The sequence below is a fragment of the Mytilus californianus genome, unplaced genomic scaffold (genome assembly GCF_021869535.1).
Source record: "Mytilus californianus isolate M0D057914Y unplaced genomic scaffold, xbMytCali1.0.p SCAF_10, whole genome shotgun sequence".
NCBI classification, from domain to species: domain Eukaryota; kingdom Metazoa; phylum Mollusca; class Bivalvia; order Mytilida; family Mytilidae; genus Mytilus; species Mytilus californianus.
The window spans coordinates 16,591,529-16,615,299 of NW_026262582.1; the positions used below are offsets into that span (position 1 = coordinate 16,591,529).

Sequence of the window (23,771 nt, forward strand, 5' to 3'; positions counted from 1 at the left end):
ATTATAGTTATGTATTTGTCAACCATTGTTCAACTTATCTTGAATTGAAACTTTCTTTCCTATGTACAGCGTCTCAGGAACTTCTGACTGTGTGTTGTTGAGGTTTTATTCATACACCACGTCCTTGGTTTTCCCGCAATGATTAACCATTCTTCGTTTGACTTTGACTAGGAACTCCATTCTTGATTCTGCTTCTCTGAACGAATTTGTTGTCTGGTGAGTTGCTGTGTACATCATATTTCTTGTTTTTCTTTTTATTTCCAACCAATACCATCAATTGTTATAATTTTAAGGGATCGATTTGTCCTCCCTCAGGTATCAGGTACCGTATTCTGGATCTTAAGGGTCTCCACCAGTTGTCAGAATTAGGTTTCTAGGTTGTATGCTTGGAATTGGTCTTATACCAACGGGGTCTATACCTTGACGACTTGTGATGTCTGGAGCCAAGGACTGAAACAATATTCAATAAAACTTGAAATAGTTTTATGTCTTTATTTCCAAAGAGCGCATGTAAAAGTCTAATTATAATAGCAATTATAATATAAAATGACAAACAATATTCATAAGTATAAATCAATATAATAATGCAAGTATAATGCCAATAGATAATGCAATAGACCTATCATAATTAAATATTTCATAAATATTCTGAAACATGAACATAATGCGTATCGCAATACTCAATGTATGAGCAACATCTCATGTCTTTTGCATAAATATTCTAAACATTCAAATATAAACATGGTAGAGCATTTTAAGGTATTTGGATAAACTTTATTCTAAATACTGAGAATTAAATAAAGGAATAATATAAACGTCTTTCTTATGAATCTCCAATTCAAACAATGAGGTTACTTATCTAACCATTTCTCTGTTAAGGGGGGATAACTCTTGTTTAATCTGATAAGGGGGATAACTCTTTACACAATAAAAAGGGGGGAACAATTGCAGATAGAAACTTTCTATCATGAAATCATGTTACGCAATGAAAAATATATAATACTTTGTTGTGGGGAACTAGCTATGGAATATATGCCTTACATGTATACTTGCTAAAAATAAGTTTACTAAATAACGTGTTATTTATAGAAAAATAACAAACCATGTGTTTGCTGACAATAACATGTCAAATAAATTGCACATCAAGAAATCATGCCTAAAAAGGCTTTTGAATAATAAGACCTTACCATTGGAAACATTATAACTTCAATGCAATAGTAACTTTAAGGTGAATTATTATTTCTTGTCAGTGCGACAAAACAGGCGGATGTTAAAAATAACTATAAAAACAGATAAAATATGTATACCAATTTTCCGATCAGAAACAAAGACTTTTCTTATAAAAAACATAATTTACAACTATTTACAATTATAGCATAAAGAAAATATCTTTATAATTAACTTCTTTATAAGATAATAAAAGATGAAAACTCTTATTAAATAAAATAACTATGAAAATGCTAAACATGAAGATTTTACAAAAAGGAAAATTAAATTCTATTTCTCTTCAAAAAGAATAACGCATTAGCAAATTAATAACTTTATCAGAAGTTACTTTTAGGTAATGAAAACCTTTAAACTGAGTGCTTTAAATCATATTTAACAAAATTAAATTAACTTTGCTTACCTGAAACAATATTCAATAAAACTTGAAATAGTTTTATGTCTTTATTTCCAAAGAGCGCATGTAAAAGTGACGCTTTTTGGAATTAACTTTTTAGATTCGAATTTTGGGGACTGTTTCAGGTTGTCCAATCAAAATTAACATTTAATCAAAAACCATGACAACTTTAGTCTAATTGACAGAAACTAGGTGGGGTCATAGGTGACGTGTATGACTAAAAAATATCTTAATTACTTATGTAATCTTGCTATCAATGTTTACTCTATACCACATTTGAGCCGGATATTAACAATAGAAATAATCCTAAATACATTTTATTACATGTAGGCTTCACTTTAAAAATCATATCTGTCAATACATTCTGACCATTGTCCGATAACTTCTTACGTAATCTATATACAACACAATAAGGCTTACTAAAAGGAAATATGTTTGTGTGAAAATCAAAACTAAAGCTATTAAAATGTCTGTCCAGAATTGAAATAAAATGTTTAACTAAAATAATTTGCTTTAAACTTAGAACTTTTCCAATTTTTACTGAAATTAAGAATTTCACAAAAATAATAAAATCTGTTCAAAATGATACCATGACACTATGGCAAAAAGTTGGTAAATCCTATGATTGAACATCAATTGGTGTCTAGTACAAATCCCAAGGTAAAACAACAATGCTTGTCAATACATGACAAATCCTAGGATAAAACATCGATCTGTGACAGACAAGAACATGATAACCCCTAAGAGAGATCACTTATCTGTGGCAGGAAAATTATAAATAGTGGAACAAAACACCAATATTTGCAAGTACATGAAAATCATAAGATAAAAAGCTTAAATATGGTAACTGCATCAAAAATACTAGGATGAAATTAGGATCTATGGGACGAACATGAAAAGCCTTGTATAATTCACCACTAATTAGTGAGTACATGACAATTATAGCATAAACATCGATCCGGTGTAAGTACATGACAGATCATTGGATAACCCCCCCCCCCCCCCAAAAAAAATATTTGCAAGTAAATCACAAAGCTAAGGATATGACACCATTATTTTCTAATACAAGACCAATTCAAGAATACAACATAAATATTTGACAAGTGCATGGCATGGATAAACAACGATCCGTGGCAATTACATAAGAATTCATAGAATATAACACTAATTTTTGGAAATAAATGACAAATCGTAGGATAATTCCTCCATTTGTGTCAGGTACATGACAAATCGTAGGATAAAACAACAAATTTTTGCAACACAATGGCACATCCCAAATTTAAGCACCAACTTTTTTGCAACAAGATGACATATCGAAGGTAAAGCATTAATCCGTGGCAAAGACCATGACAAATTATAGGATTTAGAATCATTGGTGACAAGTAATAATTGACAAATTAGATTATTAATGACTAGATTGAGTACATATTGCCACTCTCGAAAATTAACAGATAAAATATTCAACTTGTAAATTAGTCATGGTTATTTGTAAGTATCTTTTGGTGAAGACTGTATTTTGACCTCCTTTTATTTTTAGTAGGTTTTGTACACTGTTGGGTTGCTGTCTATCAAAATATCTCAATATATTTGTGAGTTTCGTGTTCTCAGTGTTAAGTATTATATGCAGCATTTTGTAGACGTTTATCAGTCATTTCTTTTTTGTTTGATTTTGGCCACGGAATTATTCGGTTTTCTTTTCTGATTTTGATTGTCTTCTAGTTATCTGTTTCCTCTTTTTTTAAATTCAAGTGTTTCATTTTCTTTTTTAGAGCTTTTATTTAACTTATTTACCGTTTTATATTCTAAAGGACCATGGTTAATTCCATTGTTCGTACCTCAAATTGAAAATAACGTCACGTCATCAGTTAAATTTTCATTGTTTAGGATGATTTTAGTTTATCACAACGTTTTGTCGTACCTTTTCATACAATGAATATTACCCAGAATGCATTAGTTTCTGAAACGTCCAATTACATTATCTATGTTAATTTTTAACTTTAAAATATTTGGAATGTTTCAGACAGTATTATTCATAAATAAGTCTTGATTTGAATATTAATATTTTAAATTAATTTGTAATATGTAAATTAAGAAGTATATCTTTTGATGTATTTGTATATTGTATGAATTAAAGTCAATCAATGCCAACTCACTCCGGTCAAGTTGACCTGAAATGGATTTATGTCCGTGTTTTATCATATAGAGCTCATGTATTATAGTAAATGTTTCCGTTGGTGATCTTGATCCAAGAAAGCACTTCGGACGCACGAAAACCTAAAAATTGTAATTGTTATCTTGTTTTACGAAATATCTTGTATTTCTATTCCGTTTTCCCCAAGCGCCATTTTACTGTGAGAAAAAAGTTCATGATTATGTTGTACTAGAGACTTTTATATACTTCTGTGTGGATCCATGACTAGTTACGTGAATGTACAAAGACAAGAAAAAGATTTAAAACATTTAATTGGTTGCATTTGATAGCGTTTTATAAATGAACATTTTCGACTGAATGCCGAAATGTACTGGGCAGTATTTTTCACAGCAATTCTAGATATTCATCTTTAGTTTTATAATATATATACAACAGATTATACAGTTGAAGAAGATGTATTGTTTACATTTTTCACTGCAATTAACTTATGTAAATATATACATATATAGATTAGATATCCCACACATATACAGAACTAATTTGCTAAATTTAAAACTCAACATATATCCTCACGACACTTACCAAAGAGGAAATCCTGGATAATCATAGGTCTGTTCTATGTTCCTTTGGAATTTCAACCAAAGATGAAGAACTGGATCTTCCATCACTGTCTTGGATACCTAAACTACATAAGTGTCCTTACAAACAACGGTATATTGCTGGGTCTTCCAAGTGCATCACGAAACCTCTTTCTAAATTATTAACAACTATTTTATCAGCAATCAAAGCCGGGCCCCAAAGTTATTGTGAAACTGCCTATTCTAGAGGTGGCGTGAATCAGACGTGGATACTAAAAAAATCCAAAGATCTTTTAGAGTACATACCATCTAAGACTCTCTCATCTTGCAATAGTATTAAAACATTTGACTTTTCTACAATTAACACAAGTATTCCCCATTCCAAACTAAAAGACAAATTGAAACAGTTGGTATTACTTTGTTTCATTAAAAAGAATGGCGAACGTAGATACAAGTATCTTGTTTTGGTGAGGGATAAATCATACATTGTAAAGAATCACTCTGATTCAAACAAATCATTCTCTGAAACTGACATTATCAAGATCCTTGATTTCTTGATTGACAACATATTTGTTACGTTTGGAGGACGTGTTTTTCAACAGACTGTCGGAATTCCAATGGGAACCAATTGTGCACCTCTTCTTGCCGACTTGTTTCTTTATATTATGAGGCTGACTTCATACAGGAACTTCTTAAGAAGAAAGATAAGAAGTTAGCAATATCCTTTAACTTTACGTTCTGCTATATAGATGATGTTCTCTCACTAAATAATACAAAATTTGGTGACTCTGTTGAACGAATCTATCCCATCGAACTAGAGATAAAGGATACTACAGATACAGTTAAGTCTGCCTCATATCTTGACTTACATCTAGAAATTGACAATAAGGGTCGGTTGAAAACAAAACTTTACGACAAAATAGATGATTTCAGCTTCCCAATTGTGAACTTTCCATTTTCATATAGCAACATTCCAGCAGCGCCTGCATACGGAGCATATATATCCCAATTGATACGATATTCCCGGGCTTGTATTTCCTATCATGATTTCCTTGATAGAGGATTGCTGCTCACAAGGAAGCTATTAAACCAACAGTTCCAAATGGTGAAGTTGAAGTCATTCCTTCGTAAATTTTACGCACGCCGTCACGAGTTGGTTGACCGTTATGGAATAACCGTTTCACATATGATATTGGATATGTTCCTTATGTCGTATCACAATACCCTTCCCTTTTCACGAATGTGACCTACCGAATTAGACTATTTACCGGATTTATAATAACATAAGCAACACGACGGGTGCCACATGTGGAACAGGATCTTCTTACCCTTCCGGAACACCTGAGATCACCCCCAGTTTTTGGTGGGGTTTTTGTTGCTTAGTCTTTAGTTTTCTTTGTTGTGTCATCTGTACTATTATTTGTATGTTTGTCTTTTTATTTTTGGCCATGGCGTTGTCAGTTTGTTTTCAATCTATGAGTAGTTTGACTGTCCCTCTTGTATCTTTCGTCCCTCTTTTATAGACGGACAGTCTAATATACAAAGTGAAAACTATAGAACTCCCTAAGCAGTACCCGAAATTGGAGCAGAATATTAGATGATCCGAAATTAGAGTGAAGGTCGTCAATTTTACTATATCAACACATATGTCTATTGTCCAACTTACATATCATTCCAAATGTGTATATTTTTACTAGCATGTTAATGAAAGCTCATCTACAGACTAGTATGACGGTTTTATGGTTATGTAGTACCGATAGTGTATGATCATGTTTTACCGTCCTTTAGCCTGCATATAAAAGAACGTGATATCCATTACCTTCAGATGATGGCTACTCTGTGAACACGTGATAGTGTTCAATTACCTGTTTACTTACTACCAGTGAACGTTATTAAAGGTGGATTCATCTGTACGTTGGTAACGTGGGCTGAACATTATGATGTGAACTCTTATACTTTACAGCTGATGCGCGCATTGTTATCCCGACTAATGTGTACTGTGGATTCACATCATCATCAGAAAATATTGCATTATGTTATTCAAATAACTCATTGCGTTCGTCAGTTGATTTGAGTCTAAACGCTCGGGATTTGTTAAACCAATGCTCAATCGTATTTGAAATACACAGATTTTGTTATTGACAGGAATATTAAGGTTGTTGTTAACCTTGGTTTTAACATAAGGTTAAAATGTGAACCTTCTGCAGCACCTTTTACAGATTGTGTATATAACCTCCGACTTAAAGTTCATTCTAGGATCTTTTTTGATTTGGGAACTTTGTGTTTTGATTTATATTTAGGGCAATATAGTCCATACGGACGTCACGTACGGTGTTGGTGTTAGTTTTGGTAGCGTTAATTTGATGTTATTTTACATGCATTGTATAAATAACGTCGTACTTCTTTCATTTCTTTTATCTGCTTTTGATAGTTTCTGGATAACATTCTTATTAGTTTAGCTTTTTTCATCACATGTATTAAAGGTTAAGTATCAGTTTAGTTTAAACATATTTTATTTGCTCAAAGCAAAAAAGGATCAGACACAAGTAAAACATACTTATAAAGTCTTCTCCACAATACAATATATATAACAATACAAATTGAACATGAGCATGCATCATATAATATAAACAAGTTAACATAAATATTACTAAACTATACTAAAAAAAGGAGAGGGAATGTGGAAAGAACGACAGAGATTAGGATGATGATGATAATGATGATGATGTGCGTTTTACCTATGCTGATACTATACTACGAGGAATCGTTTTGATCTCTTTATAAAATTGAAAACTTGTTTAACAATTTGCACATTTTGATCATAGGAAAGAGTTTCTTTTACAAAAACCAATAGTTTTAAGTCCAACTCGCAGCCTTCGGGAAGCCAACTGAGACCATTAAAAAGAATAGCCCTTTCATTTAGATATAAAGGACAATCAAAGAAAAAATGGTGCATGTCCTCAATATCCAAACCACATTTACACGTTGGATCAGATATAATGTTAGCTCTAAACAAGTCACAATTCAAGAAGGATGCCGAACATCTAAATTGGGTTAATATTATATTCAATTTTCTTGGACCATATAAATAATGTTTAGATTGATTCTCATTTCGAATGTCGTGTTTTTTTAATTCTACTTTGAATTTTGATAATGAGTCTACATTTCGAACTGATATGTTCAAATTATTCCAAAGTTTAATAGTTGATGGGATAAATGATTGGGAAGTCAGTGTCAGCCTGCAAAATGGTAGTCCAAAATGATATCTTGTCCATTTCGCAAGGGATATTGTGTTGTACTTTGAATTTTAGGGGGCACAAGGCTACATAAATATTCAGGGGCATTATTATTCTGTATTTTATAGAATAATTGTAGTTTTCTTCTTTTTATTCGTTCCTCTAAAGTTTCCAAACCAACCAACCTCTTTTAAGACAGTCTCAGAGTGTGTGTAAACAGGCAAACCTGTTACAATTCGTGCAGCTTCAAGTTGTAGCTGTTCTAATTTAACTGAATAACCTTTTCCGCAATTGTCCCATACTTCAGTTGTATATTCAAAAATTGGTCTAATAAATACTAGATATAATTTTTCCAAATTTTGTCGGCTATTAAAAAGTTGATATTTGAGTTTTCGCAGTATATTCAGATGTTTTTTAACGCTATTTAATATATTTTCAACATGGTTGTTCCATTTTGCATCACTTCTAAATGTAACCCCTAGATGCTTATGAGATCGCACAATTGGTATTTTTTTATTGTTCATAGTAAAATTAAGGTCTTGTATCTCATTATTTGAAAACATCATAATTTCTGTTTTTTCAGGATTGAAAGACATAAGCCACTTTCTTGACCATTCATCCAGCTGTCTCAGGCCACGACTAACAACTAATTGTATAAGTTCCTCGTCATGACCCGAGTAACTGAATGAAGTGTCATCTGCAAATAGTCTGCATAAAGAAGTTAACTGTTCAGCAATATCGTTAATATATATGATAAACAATAAAGGACCAAGAACTGACCCTTGGGGTACACCAGCTGAAACATTGCAAAAAGTAGAGGATGATTCATTAATGATAACCTTTTGTTTTCGTTGATATAGGTAGCTAGTCAACCAATTTAAAAGATTTCCCTCAATGCCATATGTTTTCATTTTATGTAGTAAACCAACATGCCAAACTTTGTCAAATGCCTTCGAAAAATCACAAAAAACAAAACAGCAAATTTCTTTTGTTTCTAGTGCATTTAAGATACAATCAAAGATTTTTACTAATTGATGCACTGTTGAATGTTTTGGCAAAAAACCTGATTGGTATTCATAAATTAGTTTGTTATTAAATAGATGATTATATACATGTTTAAACACAACTCGTTCCATAACTTTCCCCACGCAGCTAATTAAAGATATTGATCTGTAATTAGATGGCAAAGATGAGTCTCCCTTTTTGAAAATAGCTATAACATTTGCAATTTTCCAGCTGGTTGGATATACACATTGACTAAGGGACTTGTTGAATATAATTTGAAGAGTTATTGCAACTTTATCTGGACAGATCTTGAGCATCCTGTGGCTAATCACATCTGGTCCCGAGGCTTTATTTGGATCAAGTATATTAATCATATCTATAATTTCTTGAATAGTGACATGTATGTCACAAATTTTATTGTTAGATTTAGTTTTCAATTGTGGTACGTTGATATTTTCTTCACCTAATTTGGAGATTAAATTAAAATACTTGTTCAAAAGCTGATATTTTTCTTCATCTTTATATGCAATTTCGTCTATTTTTTCGGTATTTATAATATTTTGGAGTGGGGGATGTTATTTGATCCATTGTTAGATTTGATTAACATTTTCATTATTTCCAATAAGTTTTTGTATTCGATACATTATTTAGAAAAATGTGGTCTAAATTACTTTCAAAATGTTCTTTAGCAATTTTTTTCATATTGTTGACCCTATTTCTCTGTCGCTTGTACTTCAAAATATCCGATTGTTATTTAGATTTAAAAGCCTTTTTTCGTAATCGATCTCTAGTGCGTATTTCTCTCCTAAGCTCGCTATGAACCATGGTTTGTCGTTTTTTCGTATAGTTACATGTTTGGTAGGTATGCACTCCCTCGCAATGTTCAGAAAAGTTACAGTAAATATTTCACATAATTCATTAACATCCCTGTCATCATTAAGAATTGCATACCAATCTGTCTCATTCATTATTTTCAAAAATTTATCTTTATCCATCTTATCATATATCCACACTTCTCTTTTAAAAGTACGTGACATTGATGAGGGACATTCAAGAAATATTACTGCTGCATTGTGATCACTTATATCTGAGGGAATATATAAAACATCTGATAAATAATATGACATACAGTCACTTGTTATTATAGGATCTAAGAGTGTACTACTTTTATCAGCACCTCTTGTTGCTTTATCAATTTTGATCACCAGTAACCACTATATTTTCGTTTAATTGAAAGGCAGTTTCGATTGCATGATTTAATCGTGCCCAGAAGTCAGTGTCCGCATTCGGTGGACGATATGAGTGACAGAGAAGGAAGTTTTGACCTTTGGCTCGTATTTCAACGCAAAGTGTTTCATCAAAGGGATTTTCTAGTTCGCTCTTACGGACAATAGCGATATCATCTTTCACATATATCATTAATCCATCACCAAAGTTGTTTCGATCTTTCCTTATAATGTTATTGAAGGAATCTAGTTTTAATTGGTCTTCAGATACACTAGAATCTAAATGTGTTTCTGTTACAGCTAGGACATCAAATTCGTCAGTGAAATTATTTAAGAATTCTAATTTGTTTCTAATACTACGGATATTTAAATTACATATTGATATGGATTTATCGATTTCACTAAATCTAACACTAGAGGGTGTACTCGATATGTTATTTTCATCTGGACCAGGGTTATGTTCAATATTACCGACAATAAGAATAAAATGAAGTACTAACAACAGAAAGATAATGTCAATCTTGGGATTTATTGATTGTAGACAAGCTAGTGAAAGAACATAGAAGGAGCAATGTAAGTTAATTTTTAGTATTTCTAAATAAGTATAACAGTTTGAATTAATATAAGTACTGCTTTACCTCTTGCTACATGTACAATGAAATAAGCCAATGGCTGCCCTGTAATCCCCAATGCTGACTCCCATATTGTTTAGGGGGTACAGAAATTAAGTATAACGACAGCCAACGGCATTTTTCGTATGGTAACTTGCACACATCATCATCAGAAAAAATAGAGAAAGTAAATATAAAATAAGAAAAATAAAAAATAAAGGTGATGGAAAAACAAATGGGTATCAGAAGGATACCTGGAGTCATACTGGATGATAAAATGGGATTTTGCTTAGTTTTTACTATTTTTATAAATCATTGTGAACCGTGATCTAGCCACTATATTTGAAAGACAAGTTGTATGAACTATAAGATCCAAACATAGAGTTAGTTTAAAGACGAATACCTACAAATATAGTAATAGTATTAAACACTTCATACTTGCAACTTGAGTATACAGTTTTACATGATATGTATATAAATATATAAATCAAACATGAATATTGTGTACAATTGTTCGTGCATACAATACTATTTTGTAAAGAATTAAATCAGTATCTCCTGTTTTTTTTTGCCAATAGTGTTTAATTAAAACAAAAAGATACTTTTTTACAAACAACAGTATATACACGGAGAATATATTTGTACATTTACAAATTCTATTATTTCTTTCTATAATGTATATTTTTTTTTTCGTGTTTGGGTTAGGCAAGGGCGGACTGTTTGACTTTTATTATATTTTTGAAAACTTCTTTTGATGGAAATCGAAATTTTTCGTTAATAGATTTATTTAATTATCAGTTGTTGAAAGCAAATTCAAAATTTACAACAACAAAAATAATCTAATCTAATTTGCCAACTGCCAATAAAAGGAAATCTAATCTCGACTATGAACAAGTAAACGGATATAGCCATTAGTTTAAAGAAGATTCGATAAAAATCTGTTGAGAAATTGTTTCCGAAAATACAAAGATCTCAAAAATCATGTTTTGCATGAAATATGTAGGGAAAATTATTTGCGACGTTATGCACTACATATCAAGTTATACAGAACGTAACGTCAAAACGAGTAAATAAGCATTGTGTGACACTATGACTAGACAAAAGTAGTCGCTGACTGTGACGTTAATATGTTTATATGGTTGAAAATGGGATTCCAAAAAATCCCTGAAGTATAGATTTTTTTGTTCCATAGTGTTTTTTTGTTGCTATAATTCTAAATGTTTTTCCCTCCAAAATTGTTTTATATGACTTACAATACTTTTAACTTAAATGTGGAAAAAAGCGTTTTGTGACATTTTGACTAAACACAAACAAAAAGATCGTATTTATTTTCTTAAAAATAATAAAATAATAAATCAGTTCCCTTGAAATTTCTATATATTTTTTTCATACACTTAAAAACATCTTTTTGCGTTTAAAAAAAATTTCAGGTCGTAAAAAAGACCTCAAATATCTACTGTTTTTCATCAGACACTTAACAGATACGCCGAAAACGTCAAAAACGCCAAGTGTTACATTTCAACGGATTAAATAAAATGAACAATATAGGACATGATTTAAACAATATATACTATTGGAAGACATAGAAAGTTTTATATTCATTGTATAATTTTGACGCAGGAAGGGTGGATATGTAAATTATGATTTGTGTCTGCAGCATTCGTTTGAATTTTGAAGAGCTCCTAATTAAATGAGAGATTTGTGTTTTGTGACAGAAATGACAGTCAGAAAGCTGACCCCGGTTTGACCCCATTTCTTAAAGCAACAATGGAAGTCATGTGACTACCGTATTTGGGCATTTTTTGGGTCATTTTTTCTTCAACTGAAACGAATCTGTTTCCTCCAAAAAGTCTTATCAAATGAAATCAAAGCATGCTGTACATTACAAATGACAATTGTGTATACTTTTTAGAAGTTCTAACGTATAAATTGTTTTGATTAAGCTTACTGAATTAGAATACGAAGCCTTCAAACCCCAGGTCGTCACTCGTCGCGTCAACTTTTTTCAACACATCAGTTGAAATTTCTTTCTTAACTTCTGGGGAACCTACGCTGAATTTAAAATATATGATGAGGTTTTTTATGAACTAGCTTGTGTCAAATTTGTGCCACTTAATACGCTGTAATACACAAATGTGCCACTTCGATGTGTCGAAATTTCTGACGAAGCGTTTCCGATTGTATTTTACGAGTTACGTCCCTTTGTTGACACTTTTCATGAACAAACTTCTTTATACTATTTTAAATATTTAGCACCATATGATGTTATTACCAAGTGAATGTTATTAAAATAATTAAGTATCTATCTACTAAATATATTTTTAAACAACAGATATTATGTAAAACAATTAGGTAAACATTTTTTATCATTTTCAAACCAGTTTCAGCCTCAGGACTAGAATAGGGCTTTACTATTACCTGAGTAAATTAATATATTATTCCAAGAGTTACTTTGATATTTTAGTATATATTTTAACTGCTGTAACTAAATAATACCAACACAGAAATAAATTTCCATTTAATTTTATAAAGGTCAGGACTAGCCAAAATATGCATAAATACTGCATCTAGACAGGATTAAAATGTTGAATTCCCCTGCAATATTAATGTATACCTGATCCTACCTTTTTCATATAAATTTAAAAGAAATAATAATCAAAGTATTCTCAATGTAAATTCTTCATAATTTGAAATTGGTTTGCTAGCTGTGCATAATTAAACTTAATTTAATAGTAAATTTTGTCTCATTGATTCCATACCTTAACTGTAGGTTAAGTGAATGGACCTTAATTGTAAAAATAGCCTAAACCAATGGATAATTATTTTTAAAATGGTTAATCATGTACTTGCGAATAATAAAAGAAGAAAGATTTGATTTCCATTTTATTCTGCTATTTAAAAAAATATAACTAGGCATACAAGTATTCCAATGCAGTTTCAAGAGTGCTAAATGAATACTTTTTTTTTTTAGAACACAAGTATTAAAGTCACACAGTGCTTTGAATAAAAGTGATTAAAATGCAAGTCTGAAAGAGATTGTTTTTAAGTTCAAAGGACAAGACTTTTATGTTTCCTTTCAATGTACATGTAATATTTGCATTTATTTGTGCAGGATTCCTTTATTACAAAAAAAATATATTTATAACAATGACCAACAATGAATGATTTTTTCCAGTCATCTCAAATTCAAGGTTGTGTAAAGACAGTTTTAAAATTTCCTTACCTTATTGTTTCAGTGAGAGTCAAACATTTCACTTAAAGAGAATAATTTAAAATCCAGTCAAATTCACAGATGAACTTGCCATTGCTTTTTCAAACAAACACACTAAATGTGTGTACATTCTGTTCAAATGCATGTTGACATCGATGTGTATTACCAAAAAACTACAATGTCAAATAATGTCTTTCTTTCGGAATTTAGTTCAAACGGGGTTTCCTAAGGGGTGACAGAACGTTAGTCTTGAAATATATTTTTTGTAATTTGAGATGCGTTTTATTTTTTGTTGGAAGATTATATATAATCTTAGTTTATCTGTGAAAAAAGAAGAAAAACTAACAGATAACTTCGAGCAATTTTTTAACATATTTGTTAAAGGACGGCCAATTTGGGTATTAATTTCTTTAATAATAAGACAAATCTAGGACTATTCCAATGAAACATGCTTAAAAGATAGAAAGACATCGATTTTTGACTCCAACAGCAAGTAAGAAACAGAAAATAGAAAATTTCCCAAATAGGAATCATTCACGACTTTTCACGCGTGGCGGCGCTGCGGTTCCATAAGTGGTTACTTGAACGCTTCAATTACGTAAAACGCTTGCATCTGTATTTACAAGGTAACAATGGCATTCGATGATTACAATACCTGGTCTGTTCCAGAACTAACGTTACGTGGAGCTGTCACAAGAGACAGAAATATAGATCTTATAGAAAGGTAAACGATGTATTTAAAAAATATTGAGATTTCTTCTATTATAAGCGGAAACGCCGCTACAGAACATTGCCAAAAAGCTTTCGTCACCAACATTTTTGGGCTATATATTTCATATAAAAAGACGTTTATTTGAGGCATTTATGGTTGTATTTTTACAAATAATGTGTTGAAAAACGCTGAATTGTATATAAAGAGTATTTGTTTGTTAAGTCATAGCTCTGTCATCTGTCAATGTCTGTTGTTTTTATTTTCTCCTGATGTGAACACATATACTATGTTTTACAATTTAATTTGGTTGAAATATAAATATATAGCAAGATTGTTTATAATAGACAATAATATTTATGTTTATCTCAGAAGAAAATGAAAATAAACAAATAATTATTCTGCTGTTGGTACCAAGTTGCATAAAATCAAATCAGAAATGTCCCCTAAATAATTTTGAAATGCAATTTTATATGAAATATTTAGTGTGAAATACCAAGTGACAAATACATGTACCCCAAGTTAGAAAAAAGCAAAATAAAAACCCCACTGAACATATAAATAGTCATGAATATATAATTAAACTTTCTAGGATACATTTAAATGATTTTGTATAATAATAATTAAAAATAGGGGTTCTATACAGATATTATCTGTTGGCCATGAAATGTGATACAGACCATGCAGACTGGGCAAGGGAAAATTAAATTTAACTTGTTATATACTGGGACTATTATACTAATAGTCTTTTGTGTCTCAATTATATATAAACAATTTATTACTTTTGAAAATGGGACAATTACACAAGGAAAGTATTAAATCCTCCCAATACCACTTTTAAACAAGACATGATTCTATACTTTTAAGCTTTAAATCTTTTAATATGTCTCAATTTCATCAACTTATAAAAAAAGACACTGTAAAAAAAATATAAAGGCCCTTCTCTGCAAACTTTTTATATATAACATGATGGGGCCTTTTTTGGAAATTTCAAAAGATATGTACATCTATAATGAAGTTTTATTTGCAAAAAGTTTTCTAAACTATTATATACCCTAGAAAAAAATGTTCCTAAACTAGTCAAAAGGGTTATACCTCTGTTGTTTGAAGGGCTATTAAAACATCTTCCTTTGAATATGGGTTAAATAAATTTTCTCTCCAATAAGAACTTCTTTCTAGAGAGAAAATTTTATTAATTTTTAAGAAAAAAGTAATGTTTTATAATTTTATATATATATCATGCCCAACATTCAGCATACAAGAATTTTTCAAAATTTCATTAGTTATACCATTAAATCCACATGATATCTGGTTTTTCAAATATTTCATGGCAAGCAGAATTTAATCTATGTAAATAAATAGTACTTTAAAAAATATTTACTTACATGTTTAAAAAAAATTCAAACCATTCCTTAGCTTGTTTAATTAAACTTTGGCTGGAACATGCATTAAATATTTGTCACTTGACATTAAGATTCCAACAATCAATCACATATATTTGAACTTGAATCATTGATTTCTTTCCTTTTTGTCTTGCCTTGACAGAGTGCAAAAGCAAGACATAGCATATATATGGTATGCTGTTTTCAGCGTCATCAACAATGTATTAGTTAGTAAAGTAATATAAAATAGTGAAATATTGCAGACATTTTCTACTGGTAGATATTTGTAACCATGAAAGACAATATATTCATTATACAGTTTTCATGATTAATCCCACAGGCACTTGTCTCAAAAAAAAATTTCCTATGTACCTTAATATAACACGTGTTATAGGAAATTTTTTTCTGAGACAAGTGCCTGTGATTAATCGCTAGCCCTTCAAGGCCAGGCCAGATATATTTTTTGTAAGTATAGATAATTGTTAATGTGTCAATCCTAGTCAGGAGCCTTTAATTTAGTAGTTATAGTTGGTTAATTTCTGATATATATACATATATATTTGTTTTTTATTGTCTTATTTTATAACTTAAAATCAAGCCATTAGTTTTCTTGTTTGAATTTTCTTTCATTTTTGAATGTTGTGACCTTTGTAGCTGACTAGTACTATGTGATTTTTTCTTGACTGTATTTTATTTAATATTTTGACTTTTTTTTATCTTTAGTAGAATCAATTAGAAGAGCCAAAATTTATAAGCTTAGATTCAAAACATTCTGGAGGAGCAGATTGTGTGAAGGTATTTATCCTTTTATAGCCTCAATCTATATCACAAAAATGTATTTGTGTTAAAATATACAATTACCATTAAGAGAGTTGATTTTTTGTAAGACCAAGTAAAGGTTACAGGTCCTAATCTCAGTTGGGAAAATGATACTGTACAGTTTTATTTTAGTACTGGTGAACTCTACCGTTACAGACTCGTATGATAATAATACACCTGAAACTCCACAGATGTACGTGTATATCTTCCGAATCCAGCCACACTGATTAGATGTCGCTTTTCAATATAAATTTTTATGAAACCAGACTGGATTAAAATAAAATTTTCTTGTGTAATTTGATGAAATTTAAATTATCTCCACTAGTTTACTCACTAAACAACAGGACTAATCTGTTAACATTTTCTTTACAGAAGCAAGCAGAAGTCAAGAGAAATAAAAAGAATGGAACAAAAGAAAAAATTGAAAAAGAACAGTGAAATGACAAAATTAAATAAAAATTTTGCATTTCTTATTGTTGTTATCTTGTGTATTGTTGACCAAGACAGCAAAGAAAACCATCGAAAAGCTGTTCAGACAGAAAATGACAGATGCTACACATGATCAAACAAAAGATAAAAAAACACTTCTAAGAAAAAATTTGTTCAATGCTGGACCAAATGAAATGCATGAGGATATTTATAATCTGAAATAAAATGCTTTGCTGAGCGCAGCCTGATACGACCGCAGAGGTCGAACCCTAAACAGTTGGGGCAAATTTGGACACAATATTCAAGCTTGATACTGTCTGAATTTGGATTGTATTCAAATTTTTGACATAATATAGGTTTCTGACACAAAATAAATGTGGTCAAAGATCTTATAAATCCATTGAAGATTTCTTCTTTAAAATTTTTCAAAAATTCGAAATTTTAAAAATTTTGAAAAAAAATATGAATCCCTTAAAAAAAAATTGTGGAAAAAATTCCCTCCCCCCAATTTTTTGAACCCCCCCTTGGAGCAATAACCCCAAAACTCAATCCCAGCCTTTCCTTTGTAGTATGAAACCTTGTAGTACAATTTCAGAGAGATCCATACACTTGCACACAAGTTATTGTCTGGAAACTAGAAAAATGCTTGTTTTTGGCCCCTAATTCCTACATGTTTGGGGCAATTAACCCCAAACTCAATCCCTGCCTTCCCTTTGTTATATGGAACCTTGTGGTACAATGTCTAAGAGATCCATACTTACACACAAGTTATTGTCTGGAAACTAGAAAAATGCTTGTTTTTGGCCCCTTTTTGGCCCTTAATTCCTAAACTGTTGGCCCTATAACCCCTAAAATGAATCCCAACCTTCTACTTGTGGTATTAAACATTGTGGTACAATTTCAGAGCAGTCGATATACTTATACACAAGTTATTATCCTGAAACTAGAAAAATGCTTTTTTTGGGCCCCAAATTCCTAAACGGTTGGGACCATCATCCCCAAACTTCCTTTTGTGGTATTAAACCTTCTTAAAAAAATTCATAAAGATCCATTCACTTAAACTAAAGTTATTGTCCGGAAACCAATGTGTCTTCGGACGACGACGCAGACGACGACGACGACATCATACCATTATACGATCCCAAAAAAATTTTGCGGTCGTATAAAAATTAATACCTCTATGTAAGTGAAATAAATTATGCGGTATGGCATTGGGGTTTGTCAATGAGACATTAACCCGACAAAAATAGACAAAACATATATAGATTAAGCCGGCATCAACAGCATGCAGACAAATGTAAAAGGAGATGTGGGGTAAAGATCAGTATGACGGCAGTTGTTTTTTCAAATGTTGATCCAGGATTTTGAATCTAGATAAAGTGACCCCCCCACTCCACTCTGAAGTAACTGTATTAAAACAAAGTCAATGTAGGACTTTCTTTGAGATATTATTGTGTCTGGGAGACACAATTGATTCCCCCGTAGATGCAAAGTGTTATTTTAAAATAACTATAACATTTAACCGCTTATACCCTAAAAATGACAAAGTTCAACTATCTCCCAAAAGGGCAAATATCAATAAAAATCAAAACCATAACCACATGCACATTTTCAATATATGAACAAACAGATAGCAAAGTGAAAACTTCCTAGGATTCTAACTGTAGGAGGAGTTGTGCTGAATAACTATATACCCATAATGGGACGAACGGACAGACAGACAGAAGGACAGACAGGGGTAAAATAATATGCCCCCAACTTTCAGTTGCGGGGGCATTAAAAGGGGTCATCAGGCCCCAAACTAGACAAAGTTTTGAGAGTAATTAAAAAAATCTGGATTTACCATAAATGTAGCTCCATAAGGGCCATAAAGGGGGGACCCAGGCACCCCACTCCTAAATCTGTCTCTGATATTAAACATTGTTTATATGTTTCTGAATATTTTATAAAAAGACTTGAAAGATTATGTTAGAAAACATTTTTATAATGATATTTCGAATAACATTTAAATGATTTTTTAATGATTTTTTGAGAATATGAAGATTATTAAAACATTTTGTTAAAAAATATTTTTTGAACTTTTTCAAAACATTTTATCCTGCAGAAATGAATTTTTATGTTTTAAGAATGTTTCAGTGATATTTGATTAACAAACACATTCAAATCATTTATAAGACATTTTACAAACATTGTCGTCAAAATTCAGTAACATTTTAATGATGTTTTAAAAGTATCATGAAAATGTTTTGAAAATATTTTTAACGCCAATTATTTTTGCATGATTTTGATATTTTTATACAATATTTTTTCAACATTTTTCTTTTTTTTTTGGTGCTAACTGGGAAAGCAGTGGTGAAACAGCACCACATTAGAACAAATAATAAAATCAATTGCATGTAAATCCATTTCATCTTTTATGCATATATTATTTATTTACAATGTATTTTTATGAAATTAGTAAGAACACAGCAAACACATATAATTCTGAAACCAAGTTGAATTAGCAGTTTCCACGTGGAATTACATGTTTCAGATTGTTTATTCCCCTGCCACAGCGGAGAATTTTACCCTTGTGTAACTTTTAGACAATACAAGGACTCTTTTAATGTGAATTCGGTTGGACGACACTTTTCTATCACAAACTACTTTCTTCTGATCTAGTTGGAATTTCCCTTTCAGAAAAGTTTGTGTGTTAATATAAGGAACTGTCTTGGCTAGTAAATAAATCCTGTTCCATAATTCCACTATTTGCCATTTGTAGTCACCTTTTTCAATTTTTTTTTCCATCTGGTTCTGACAGAAGTATTGATCTTCGCACTTGCAGCCACTTGGATTTTAACCATGAATTCATTTCAAACATAAAGATGTATTCCATTCATCACTTCATGGTTGGGTAAAAAGTCTGTTATCCATGATGGCTTCTGAAATATTAAAACAGGAAAACACAAAGCATCATGTTATTTAATAAACTGCAGGTTCAGAAATTTTTCTTATCATTCATAAAGGACAAGCGTTTAATGCAGGGATGTGTGATATATTTTTTTCTAACAAAAATACTCTTGATTTCCAACTTTGAAGAATAAAAAATAATTGTTCTGACAGCTTTTGCCATAAATTTAATGTAAAGTCCTCAGAAAATTCAGACTTTATTGCGACAAACAAATAGAAAAATTATGCTCATATGTACCATGGTTTTTTTAGAATGCAATATAGGGATTGTCATATTTCCCAATACATGTAGTTCTCTTCCTTTCATGCATTGTTTTGTCAGGGAAATATATTTCACTTGCTATAATTAAGTGCACAACATAATTATTATTTCTTATTAATTTTACAATGCAAACAAAGGTAAAAGGGTGAAAAAATGTGAAGACTAGGAAAAAACTTACAAAGTGTGAGGGTATATTTGAAGAATAAAATACATCCCTGTGTCATCCCCCTATTTTAATATAGTATTAATGTATGGACTTTTTCATATTGCCCTTGTAACATGCCCGAGGTATAAATAATGGCCAAGGATGGTTGTAATGGCCCCGAGGCAGCGCCGAGGGCCATTACAACTGTCCGAGGCCATTATTAATACCAAGGGTATGTTACAGGACCAATATGAAAAAGTCCATATATTGATACTTTTATTAACTAACTAAGGCAACCTCATTCAAGACAAGAACAGTCTTCGAGCCTCGGATCCAAATAAAGCTAACCACGAATCTATAACAGGACCAATACAAAAAAAAGCCAGTTCATAACACTTTTATTACCGTAAGTGGTTTTAATTCTTCGATTAAACAAAGAATAAGAATCTTACCGTGAAGAAGATACAGGAATTCATAGCTGAACTTGTCTTTTCGCATTCACGATGGGTTTTTGGTCAACATTGTCAGATGTAATTTCTGATTTCTCATCCAAGTACTTTATTTTATGATATTACAATTCATTTCATCTAGCAAATATAAAGTAGCTGGGAAGAATAATTCAGACAGTTTAACTATTCTCACTCTGAGTAATCGCGTTCTGATAATTGATCAACGAAAATGAAACAGTGATAATAATCGAAAGTCGTACTCGAAAAAGGCTGTGTAATATTTCCGTTTCAAGTCGTTACAAAACACTGAACATCATTTAAACTTTTTTTTATGATATTAAGTTAAAAAAAATTTGAAAAAAGTTGTCACTTATTTGAAGAAATAAACGACATTTTGATTTAATCGATGTCCCGTTTCACCTGTTGATAATGCATGGATGTGATTTCGTAATGCACGGGTGTGATTTCGTAATGCATGACTGAGATTTCGTAATGCATGGCTGTAGCAATTTCTCCGTTCATAATGACCAGTTGTCGAAATTTTCCCTTTATAAAGCATGGGCATTTCTATACATATTGTAGTAAGTTGGTTAATAATAAATAATAACCTGTCAAATTATTGGGCTGTTTAATCGAGAAAAAATAAAACAAAGAGTTTAAATACTGTACTAAATATAAGAAAAATATAAATATATAATAACCTAATCCTGCTGTTATATAATCTCCTGCAGAGACATATAATATGTCTCTGTCTCTTGGCATGACATGGTTATCAGCTGGTTATGGCAAACTTGGTCGAATATTTTCCGCCAGGTTTCCCTAGATATTTTTGATGGGTGGATCAACTCTCTTGATGCCTTCTCTCCATTTTAAAAGAATTTCATGGTCTTTTGGTTATCTGTGGTCCCCCTTCAGAATAATTGCAGCCGGGGACACAACAATTTTGGAGTTTAGTTTGGTGAAATTAGCGAGTGTCGATTGTGGTTATTTATGTAAACATGTGCAACGTAATGCGATTCAAGCGTCAAATTGATTAAAACGTTTCCGACAACCACTTATGGAACACCAGCGACGAATGATCCCTATTGCCGCCAATTTAATTTTTCCGCGAAATTAACGCAATTTCAGAATTGCGGGCTTTAACATCAGTCCCATTGTTGTCTTAAGAAAGTAGCAACAACGGTCGTTTCTAAGGGCTTGCTTTCCGACTGTGAATTTTCAAATAATAATGAATTCTGTGACGATCTTGAAATAATGTAACAAAATTTTTTAGTTTTCTCTCCTTGTCATAATAGGAATAAAATGAAATATTATTTTCGGAATAATCTATTTGAATTATTTTATAATATTTCTCTTACATTCTCCCCTATCCATAATTTTTAAAACTTTTTTCGGCTTGACCACAAAACAAAGTGAACCTATCGTCCTGGTCAGATACGCCAAGTTAACGATGACGTCATAAGTAAAGCATACGTCATTAAGACCAAAGAATTCTCTTTCTAAGAATACCTCTTTTAAAAAAAAGTGTAAACAAAGACGAGAATAGCTTTAAAACAACGCTGATCATATGTTGCAATGTTTCTTATCCACACGAAGCAAAATCAGTGTATTAGCATGATTAAGGATACAAAATAAAAAAAAGTATTGATTTTAAGGCAAATTCGATTTTTATTTTTAATTACACAAATTTTGATATATACATTTATATAGTTATCAATTCCGAAATTTCGAACAAATACAATAAAGGCAAAGCAAAACCCATATTATCACCAATACCGTACGCGACGTCACGGCTAGTTTGCGACAATCGATTAAATTTACGATGATACAAAATAAATCAGTTTGGGATTTTCCTTTTTGTGCTCTGTTTCCGACAATTTAGTAACACTGTGCGGGCCAAATTTACCAAATATTTTTTGGCTAAATAATAGACAATATAATATAATACTGTTGTAACTGTTGTCACTGCAGCTGATTAAACGTACATTTCCAATGGGAAATTCCAGAATTCCTATTGGAATATTAGAAGTTCCCATGGGAAAATTAGAATTTCTGTACTTTTCCAATAAGAATTTTAAACGTTCGTTGGAAAAAAACAATTTCCAAAGGAATTTTTTGTAAATTGTTTGTTCCCATGGGAAATTCTAAATTTCCCAAGGGAAATCGTTTGTCTTCCCACGAAAACATTTTTTCCCCATGGGAACAAAATGACATATACTAATAACTACATGTAACTGGGAGCGGTTTATGACAGTTTTGTTTCAATAAAAAAATATATGCAATTACACTAAATTAAAGGTACTTGTACCATACTTCATATCTTTTTGTGTAAGTAAATGGTTGATAGAACATTGATTTTATTGTATCATCGTAGATTGGTTGGTTACTGTTTAACGTCTAGCAGCAAGTATTACTAATTGATGACAACTTAAATGGTCAACTGATTCCACAAAAAATCCATTGAAAATGCAGCTCATTAGGCTACAATTGTAACCTTTAATTCAAATCTTTTAACATATGTGTCGAGGAACATATAAGTGACATGACTAGGCATTGCTTTGTTCTACATGTGAAACGGTGAGCGTATGTCGGCAATAGGTTTAGTCTACCTGAAGACATTTCTGTGAATGAGAGCCAAATTAATCTATGTTCCAACTTTACTCATTAATACTACGTGCTTGTGGAAAAGAAGAAAATTCCAATCCTGATTGATCTTGTTGGGTTGTTGAACATAAAAACCTCCCAAACTCGGTGAGAGCCAGCTGTCGAGACTACATTGCTAATTGTTATAGGAATATAAACTACATCAGTCGTATTCTTAAATCAAAATATGCTGTTTTCCAAAATAATAATTTGAATGTTGAATTTAAGTAAAGCTCTGATTGATTTTACAATTAAAAAATCTTTTTCGTTTGCTTTCAATTGGTATCATCCTATATTTTATGTAATATTGTTCGCTGAAGCGGCAACGATAAGAGCTAAGCCTA

The 23,771-nt window shown here is 31.3% G+C and overlaps 1 long non-coding RNA gene across 2 annotated transcripts in view; it reads left to right on the plus strand.

Moving 5' to 3' along the window:
- Positions 1-17,023, plus strand: part of LOC127717703 (uncharacterized) — a 65,278-nt gene extending 48,255 nt beyond the window's left edge. Inside the window, exons 1-2 of one of the 2 annotated variants that reach the window (XR_007989305.1) lie at positions 14,281-14,364; positions 16,458-17,023. This is a non-coding gene — a long non-coding RNA (uncharacterized LOC127717703). Of the gene's footprint in view, positions 1-14,280; positions 14,365-16,457 lie in introns of those variants that run through there. The other variant, XR_007989304.1, reaches the window with a different exon arrangement.
- The last annotated feature ends 6,748 nt before the right edge of the window (positions 17,024-23,771 follow it).